This window comes from Hyposmocoma kahamanoa, unplaced genomic scaffold, assembly GCF_003589595.1.
Source record: "Hyposmocoma kahamanoa isolate Upper Pololo Valley unplaced genomic scaffold, ASM358959v1 114, whole genome shotgun sequence".
Taxonomy (NCBI): domain Eukaryota; kingdom Metazoa; phylum Arthropoda; class Insecta; order Lepidoptera; family Cosmopterigidae; genus Hyposmocoma; species Hyposmocoma kahamanoa.
In genome coordinates, this window is record NW_020653383.1 from 3,943,092 (window position 1) to 3,953,649 (window position 10,558).

Here is a 10,558-nt window from a genome sequence, read left to right on the forward strand (position 1 = left end):
CACACACACACACACACACACACACACACACACACACACACACACACACGCGCGCCTAGTCACGCACGATTCTATACGCTTGCTCTTTGATGCCTTTTTATATATACTTGAAAATATTTTTACTAACATCTCTGTCAAAATTGGTGTAAGCATTGTTTGTTTTGTTGGTAGGTCAATGGGTGTAAGCTTAATACGTTAGAACATGGGGCGCCTGGAAGCCTAAGATACAGATCTCTTGATCTAGTTTAAATTCCAGTCTCCAACCGATTTTGTCCTCTGTTGAATAAAACCCGATTCTGTGATAATTATTCTGTAACCAATAAATATTTTTTTATTATTATGCCTAATGTACTTTCCTCCCAAGGACTGCAGCGCCCACTGGGGGCAGTAGGGACCACTTTGGGAAACTATGATCTATACCATAAACTATTAATATACACAATTATTTATCCATCGTATTAAAACTTTTTTTCATTATTTTCTTAAACGAAAAGGCAAAGGTTTAAATCATACAGCCAAGTTTTGGCAATATTTTCTTCTGTTACACTAGATAAATAGGCATACGCCAAATCTTCTGTCCATTATTTTACTTTGGACAAACGCAACAATCTTTTTTTCTGATACACAGTGACGGACGGGACGAATAAGTCTTGCGTCTGGGGGGTAGGCGACACACCTTTTTACAACTGTTGCAGTGCTACTCAGAGCTCTAAATCGCAAAGATTTGAGGGGCACTCCCACTGTGCTCTGAGACATAAGTTGTGAAGTCCCATGTGCCTGTAATTTCACTAGCACCCTTACCCTTCAAAACCGAAACGCAGTATGCTCCTTATTCACAAGTTATTGTTTGGCGGCAGAAATTGATGATTAAACGAACTTACCTTAAGTGAAGTCATATCATAATTATACGAAGCGCCTCGCCTGAAGAGATCAGTATAACAGATATAGATATAACACATGTAGTAACACATATGTAAGTGACATAGTGATCTTCACTGTAGTTGAGAAAACATTTTTTTTATTTTTTTTTGTTTTGGGGTAGTTTTAAGCTAATATCGCCACATAAAACAGTATCGGTACGCGCTCGCGTCATTTAGTTTGGAGTTACATTTTCAGACTGTGTTTGATATTACCGAAAATGCTTGGGTTAGGGGTTTATCGGGTGGGTGGGATACTGATCTCTTCGGACGAGGCGCTTCGTATAATTGTGATAGAAATTCACTTAAGGTAAGTTCGTTTAATCATCAATTATACTCGCGTCTCGTCCTCGAGATCAGTATAGATATGGTATAGACCATAGATTTAGTATGGATATACTAAATCTATGGTATAGACAGATATAGATATAACACATGTAGACTTTGAGAGTACGTATTAAGTACGTATCACCCATTAGTATGGAGTGCTCATAAGTGGGTAAAAACTCTACTAGTAGAGATTCGAAGGAGGAAAAGTAGTCTACTCTAAGAGAAGGACTACAATAAACATCGAGAAGAATTTTTACATGAGATATGCTAAGGATTTTGAGGAATAAAGCTACGTAAATAGATGGCTACCCCGCCGTGAGAGGAACTTAAACGATCATTACGAATGAAGTGGAAACTAGGTAAAGAGTAAGAAGTAGAAGGGAGATAAGAGTTAAGAAAAGTTTCAGACACAAGGATAGCGTGAAGATTGCTTACTTCAAAGCAAGTAAATCTGAGTAATGAGCAGGAATATTCTGTACATTAATGTGAGCGACATTAAAATTTTTAGGCGCATCAGCAAAGGTGGAAATTAAATTTTCATTTAAAGAAGGAGTCAAGCTGTGGAAGCTGTCTTCATCGGAAGAGCAGGACATGAAAATATCAGAGAGAGAGAGAGACAAAAACAAAAAAAACGACAAAACAATAATAAAAACTGCATACAACGGAACGTAACAAACACAAAAGAATGTAGCGACAACAGGTTAACTATATGTACAACAACAAGCGTAGCAAGAAAAACAGAAAGAGATATAAACAGTGACAACCACTGGGCTATATAATCGACTTTGTGGCGCATCAAACTTAATTATTCTAAAAAAGATCAAAATAAACTGTAGTGTACTGTAGTGTGAGTAAAACAGGGTTGCTAGAGATTTCTCGTACGTGTACGAGATTTGGTGTTCTCTGTACGAGACACGAGCCAACTACGAATCTCGTACTCATTTGTACAAGATTTTTATAATATTGATTGTCATTAGCATCCAATCCAAAAAATATAAAAAATATATTTTTCTGAACTACCCAAATTGCATTTCGTAGTTCTCTATGAATTGCGTGCACCCAATCGTACCTCGCATTTTTAGGGGTAACCCCGTTATTAGGGGAACCCCGGTTTTAAGAGAAACCATAATTTTAGGGGAAACCCCGTTTATATGCACGATATGCTGCTATCCTTATTGCACCAATGAATGTTCTGTTTAAATCGTTTCTTAGTTTGTCATATATTTTCAGTTGCGTTGCGTTTCATATAGTTTCAATTAACAGTTAATTTACAAAATGAGTAGTGACAGTGAATCTTCATCCACGAAAAAAGAAAAATATCCAAAACGGGAAGATGGGACTTCAAAGAAAGTAAATGATATAATATCTAAACATCGTACGCAAGCCTTTCGGGATGAATGGCTAAATGATCCGTTATTCAGAGATTGGTTACAGCCAGATCTTCAAAATTCTCGTTAGGCAAAATGTATATTCTGTCCACCAAGTTCTGAAATTTCAAATATGAAATTTCATACTAGTTCAAAAAAAAAACATTTGAAAAATAAACCTATTACTGCTGGTCAACAGTCCCAAAAGCTGACTTCACTTGGGTTGAAGACAGTGTCATCTACACAAAACAAACTGAAAGATCGGGCTGAAATCAAACTGGCAGCATTTTTTGCTGAACATAATATTGCTTTCTCTGTGGCTGACCACTTTACTCCTCTGTTAAAGGATTCCTGTTTCCAAATTAGTTCGAGAAATCGAATTAAAACGTACCAAAATCACAGCTATTACAAAAAATGTAATTGATGAGTTTGGTATACTCAATTTAGAATTCCAGAGTGGAAAAATGGTAATTCACAAACTACACGATACAATTCAAGATTTGTATCAAGAAATTCTACTACGATACTTAAAAAGGGAATATGTTATGCGTTCGAATCAGAGTGAAGTAGACCCTAATAATGAGCAATTTCATTTAGATGACGCTTCAATACAACTCGGCATCAAAGTTTACGACATGTTGAAACACCCAGACGTGGTCAGGCAGCCGTCATAAAAAGCATTGTTTTTCACAAGCTGCGAAAATTTCTTTAGGAAAGGTGCCTTAGAAATAAAAAAAAGGTAGGATACGGAAGAACTCTGTACTGGCAAAACTTCCTGCTTTAGGATCAGTATCCGCTCTCTCCAATAATTTCAGAGATCATGTCCCAACATTCATTCATGGAAGTCGCCACCCATAAGTGCATCTTTTCTCGATAGTACAAAACAACAATTGCTTCATGTTAAAGCTCGTTATCCTGAACGGCTTCAGGAAACTCATCAGGCTCCTGATGAGTTTTGGGAAATGTTACTCAAAACAGAAAATTTCTTCGAATTGGGTAGTTTTGCTCTCGCAGTTCTGTCCTTGCCTCATGCAAATGCAGATTGCGAGCGGGTTTTCAGTAAAACCAATTTAATTGAAACTGATTTACGAAATCGTCTAATCACTGAGACAGTAAATGGCACACTTTTAGCTACAGAAAGTGCAAAAGGCCCTAATCGCAAAGGAAATTGCATTAATTTTGAACCACCGAAGGAAATGCATAACAGAATGACTTCGGACAAATTATAGAATAAAAACAAAAATGATTTTGCTTAATCGCCTGACGTTATAATATAGTGCTACTTTTCTAAAAACTAATTTTTTTTATAAACAATGATAATTTTGTATGTTTTGTTTATTTTTTGAGATTATACGGCTTAATTAACATGTACGAGATTTTTTTTCAATGTACGAGTTATTTGACAATCCAGGTACGAGAAAAAATTTTCTTCATCTGGCAACCTTGAAGTAAAAGGTCTATAAGATTAAAAGAGGTTAGAAAATAAAAGTTTTTTGTGAAATTGGTGTGTGAAAGTGAGAAAAGATACTCCCAAGAAAGTATTTCGAATATGATGAGTCACACCCAACATACTGGCCGGCACTTGACTGATCAATTTAAAAATAACATGCATTCCGAATACAGAAAGCATGAAATGAGTAAACAAAGTTCAACACAGAAAAAGGCAAACACATACACGTTTATTTCTTGGCAGGCTCGCGTTTCGCTCTAGTCTTAAGACCACTGGCAGTGCTTGTGGCGGCCTTACCACCACCCACAGATTTGCCTCGTGGCACATCCAAATCCGAACTTGATTTATTGTAGAGATCTGTTCAAGATCGTCGAGGGACGAAACTGAGTGTCGCTTACCATCAGCGCCCAGGGCCACTATGCGGCCACCACTAGTCCAGCATTTAGAGCTTTTCGCGTGTAGCTATAAAAATATTGTGGCGCTACTTCGTTAAGAACTCGGATATGGTAATACCAGTACCTTTAAGGCTCGTTTTCGAATACCATACGTCATCCCGCACCTGAACACTACGAAACTTCACAAGGATGGGCCGCGGCTTTTGTGACGATGAGTGTCCCATACGATGGGCAAGACTAATGTGTTCCAGCTGTAATGGCTGGCATAGTGATTGGAGATGTTTACTTGATATGCCCGTCACTGCTTCATGTGCATCCTCGTCCTTAGCTTCCGGGATTCCGTGGAACATCAACATCTTCCGACGAATACGCATTTCCAGGTGTCACATTCAGCCGTTAACATGGACAACTGCTTCTGGATGTTTTTGAGGGAAGCGGCCACAAAGCTCTGGACTTTAGGCAAAGTCAGCTGCAATGGAGTCTACAGTGGCCGACTTCTCAAGGGAGATCTTAAGTAACTCCTCCTCAAATGCTGTCATCCATGACGAAAATGTTTTAGCCAGAGCGTCTGTGGTACCCTGAATGCTGTCCATTGCAGTGTAGTTTAAGTCGTGAAAGTGATGTGAATGTTAACTAAAGGATTCTCACTTTCTGCAGGCAGGTATTGTGCACTAAGATTTCATATTATTATTGTACACTTGTTGAAAAAATATGCAATTAATAATATTTTTGTATTAAATTATTACGGCGCACAAATTCGCGTCTACTTTGTTCGAAGTCTACCCTCAATCCTACCAGCTTCCTAATAAGAGTAATATGGTCAACGCGATCAAATGCCTTTGAGAGGTCACAGAACACACCAATAGCGTTCTGGGACCTTTTCCAAGCATCAAAGATGTGTTTTAGTAACGTTACCCCCGCATCGCTAGTCGATCTACCACTAGTAAACCCGTATTACTCACTATGAAAAAAAAATGAAAAAAAAAGTAAAAATGAGCTAATCTACCTGCGTACTTAATTGTGTCTAGCGACGCCAGGTGCGGGTGGTCGGCGGTTGATGATGCGACAACGTCCTCGAGTAATGTGCGGGTGGCCGTGGGGGAGGTGGCGCGTGCGGGGCTACAGGCTCGCGGCTCCTCTTTGGTGGCCCTGGCGGCCTGCGCGCGGGGGCGGGAGCTCTGCGGTTTAACGGCTTAGGTGTTGAGGTTGAGACCTTAGGGACCTTCTTTTGACTAGACTTTAATTCAGTGCCGGACTTTGACACCGCCTTTTGTCAATTTTTGTGTTTGATAAATATTCTTTCATTTCTTTTTAACCGACTTAAAAAAATAGGAGGAGGTTCTCAATTCGACTGTCATATGTATGTTTTTTTGTATGTGTGTTACGCGATAACTCCGGTATTTGTGAACCGATTTTCATGATTCTTTTTTTGTTGGAAAGAGAGTACCTCCATAGTGGTTCCATTTCATTTTGAAGAAAATCATCTACCTCTAAGGGTGGTTGTTCACGCATGAACATTCATTTTTATAAGTAATTCATAATTATTTCCGTGGTGGGGGGGCCTGGAAGCTATAGCACAGGTTTCGACCTAGTTTAGATTAGATATATGTAACAAGAATTTTGTAGTTTGTGATGGTACAAATAAACTATTTTTCATTTATCGATGTTAAAATTGGGCCTAAATTGTACTTAAGGAGCAATTATTTTAATGGTTGGTTTTGCTATTCTCCAATTTAAGGCGTTTTTCTCTCTCAATATACTTTGAGTAATGAGAACCGATTTTTTGTCTCCTGTGTCAAGTCCCTTATAGTGGCGAACTAGGGGGTAATTTCAATAAAACTTAGCAAATAGACGTTCACGTAATTCGCGAAATTCACGTACTTTTGAAGTCGGTTTTTTTAGTACTCTGTACTGAGATTATTTCAAATTAAAGAAAATGAAATTTCGCCGAGTGATGGAGTCGCTGTGCTGAATATCGCAGAGTAGGCGCCCCATATCCATTAGTTTGGATAACATGTCATTATTCTTGTCTTTGCAATTAAAATGATATGACATTACCTCAAGGAAATGGCGCTCGTCATTTGAGCTTGTTTTGTTTCGATGCCTTCATTACGTTTGATAAACGCTTCTAATATTGCGGCTTTAATCTCTGGATTTGGACCGGGAGCACTAATATGGGGGCAATTTGCTGGTGTTAGATATTTGGAGGTCAATTCCTTACGCTTTTTCTTGCTGAGACCCTCAGTAGCAATGTACTCAAAACGCCTTGCAATTTCAGTGTGTATGTCAGGAGCGAATTTTTCAATGTCGAAGGGTCTTCGCCTAATATTTCAAGAACATCACTTTCTAATTGGATTGCATCACTTTGTCCCTGAGCTGTGGTCGAAGATGTACTTGGCTCGTTTTGTCCCTCAGCATTTTGTTCTATAGCAATAGCTGATGAAGTGCTTGGTTCATTTTGTGCCGCCCCCAGACTGGTCTTCTTCTAGAAATCCGAAATCCGAAATCTTCTAGAAAGTCGCGGCATGAATACTCGAGTCATTTGATAAAGGCTCAATATTCTGCGAGTCTTCGAGTAGACAGTCTAGTGGGCCGATAGCGGCCATAACTGTAAATGTAATACAGTTTTAGTATGTGGGTAAACAGGTAAATACCAGACCCAATATTATATTACTAAGGAGCATAAAAAAATGTGTGTCGAGTCAACCCCAGTGGCAGCTCAGTTTACCAATTTCGAACGTAAATACGTTTACGCACACTGGACAAAGGTATGTCGTTAATTTCGAACAGTTACAAATAAAAATTAAAACGCAATCAAATTGAGAACCTCCTCCTTTTTTGAAGTCGGTTAAAAATAATACCTTCTTGAAAATTTGCGGTGAACAACCTCAATGATTGTTCAAGAATGCAAAGAACGGTATTTTAGCAAAATAAATGTGCATGAAATCTATTGTTAGTGGTACATACCTGAATTTTCAGTTGCATTACTCGATGAATCTGAATGTGATGGACGCACTAAATCGTCTTAATCTGACGATGTTGAAATAATACGCTTATCATTCATTTTGCGTTCTAATTTTTTCATTTTATTTAAGAGGTGCTTATAATTCTTCTTCTTCTTGCTTGCGTTTTGGCATTTTTATACACTGTGAACACTTTTGTTACCGTTGGTTACTTACAGAATTTTGAGTGGTTGAGCACTAAAATGTGAATGACGCGAGCGCGAACCGATACTGTTTTATATGGCGATATTAGCTTAAAACTACCCCAAATGAAAATAAATGTTTTTCTCAACTACAGTGAAGAGTGGTGTCACTTATGTGTTACTACATGTGTTATATCTATATTTGTTGTACTGATCTCGAGGTCGAGACGGGAGTATAATAGGTAGTTTATATACCAGATGGGAAAGACCAAAACAGGAAGATAATTGAGTGTATTTGGTATGTGCTTGATGTAACGGGCAATCCACAACTCGGGGGTCAAGGCGCCAATTTTGCGAGTGGAAATAATTAAGTGTTTACCACAGGTATATCTAAATAGAAACAGAGTGCCACATTTTTGTGCCTCCTATGACGTCACAAGCGCTGTGTTCAGACTCAAACAAGAGCCTTTTAAAAACTGCTGTGCTGCAGCATTGCTATAAGTGTTACGTCAGGCGTTTTTGCTTGGGAAATCTTTTTTTTAGTCTACCAACGTATTGTAAAAAAGATCACCTTGAAACACCTTTTGCTTAAAATATTATTTTTTCTTATACGTTATTTTTTCGCCATTAAATCGTACTTCCATGAAGACACACTGTTTAGTGATGGGAACCTCCTTAAGCGCTAAAGCGATTGATTGAATCGAAGACACAGCGGAGCATGTACCTATTTAGAATAATGATTTTTCAAGTATAGCCGCGAAATATTAATATAGTAAAATAACTCCAGCATAAGATATTTATGTCCTTTAATTTGTAGTTCAATATTTAATCGACTTCAATGGTTAGCGTGTATTAAAATTATTGTTCCTGCCATAAAATGAGCTTAGTATAATTGTCTTCTACGGATAAAATATAAATGAATTATTTTATGCAAAGTGACACTATCATTACGTTTACGCTAGAGATGCGCCGAGTACAAGTTTTACCGAGTACCAAACCGAGTACCGTATATTACTCGGTTTAACATTTGCCGAGCCGAGTACTCGGCCGAGTTGCTCGGTTCATTACAACCGGAACGCGATGATCCTAAAAGTCCCATTTCTCTAGAATTAGACCGATATGTCAATGAAAGTTTATTGTCGCGAGAATAGAGTCCTTTCCAATGGTGGGCAGGGCATAAAACAAGATATCCAAAACTGGCACAGTTAGCACGAGTGCTTTTATGTGCACCTGCAAGCACTGTATATAGCGAGCGGTTATTTTCCGAAGCGGGTAATGTGTATGAAGAAAAAAGGAACAGACTACTACCTGAACGCACAGAAAGCCTTGTATTTCTACATCATAACTTGCCTTTGTTAAATTTTAAATATTAATAATGTAAACTTTCTTTTTAAATTACTAAATTGCTACAAATTGCTACAAATTGTTACAATTGTCTAGAATTTGTAGTAACAAATATCTTTTGATTATTTTAAGTATATTATTGGTATTACTTTATTATGTCTATAACTGTAATGCTTTATTTTAACCGAGTAACTCTTCTCATGAACCGAGTTACTCGGCCGAGTGCGAGTAGTAAAAAAACGGCCAAGTACACCGAGTACTCGGCGCATCTCTAGTTTACGCATACTAAATTAATATTTGGTATTCAAAAATAACATTTGATCCTCTTTTTTTTAATATTTTCCTTTTCTTAGTTCTTAACGTCGGTTTGTTTGAAAAAACAAATATACGCGATTTAAATCCGGAAAAATAGTTTCATTTCCTATATATTTTTATTTTTTTAACGATTGATGACATTTATAATCAGTATATCTTTTGATATTGGTAAATCTTGGTTTCTTGGTTGCGTCCTCCATTCTGTAAATTAGATTAGTATATGAAGAAGCAGAAGCCAATTTGCTTTCGTTTCCGAACACGTTTTCAGGTCAAACTAATATAATATTAGTATACAAATATAATCAACATTTACTTAGTTTTAAAAATAGTATCTAAATTTTATTTTTTACGCTCATTTGTTTTAGTTTTGAGGCCTAGACCTCTAATTTTCACATTTTTTCGATTTATCCTCGAAATGCTACAGGTTATTAGAACAAAAATTAGATAATTAATTATATTTATGCATGATCGACAACTGTCACTACGGATTTTTTTTAATCCCTTTAGTGTTAGAGTTTTTCCGCTAAAACGAATTTGGTACTTTTAATGCGCAAAATTCAACATCTCAGACATATATTCACAAATTTGGGCGGAGCCAACGTCAAAACTTTTTTGGCATGAGAGCTCTTAAGTGTGCATGCTATAACATCGACCTCATCGTCGTACTACGTCAGGAGAGATGGAGGTCACCCGCACAATTATTTTCTTATAAAAAACAAAAATCTTTATTTTAAAGTTCTTATGTGTTTAATATTTACAGTTTGAAAACTGTTACAAAGTACGAAGTAGGTACATGAAGACGGTGAGATATGTAAGTGAAAGGAAACGCAACACAGTACAGTACGAACGAAAACAAAAATAATTTATTTTGAGATGGAAAATTTGGTATGAAATCATGTTTTTTTATTCTAGATCTGATTGACTATCTCTGAACAACACAAAATCACATTACAGAAGAATAAAAAGATATATATATTACTAACCTAAAATACTCTCTCTTTCTTTCACTCTCCCTCCATTAGGAAGTATTTGCGATTGAAGGTCAACTTTCAATTGTATTCTTTTTTTGCACACACACTTACAGAGGGAATAAATTCGATAGAATGGAACTAAGGCATTTGTAGGACTTGTCATGGCATATTGTTACCTTAAAACTGTTCATCATAAAACGCATTTTTTAAGATTTTGTAATATAATGTTACATGTAATAGGACAGAATTCCATCTTAGATTGTCAGGTGACACGATTTCGGCAAATATAATCGTCTTTATATTTTCCATCTTCCTCATCTTCTT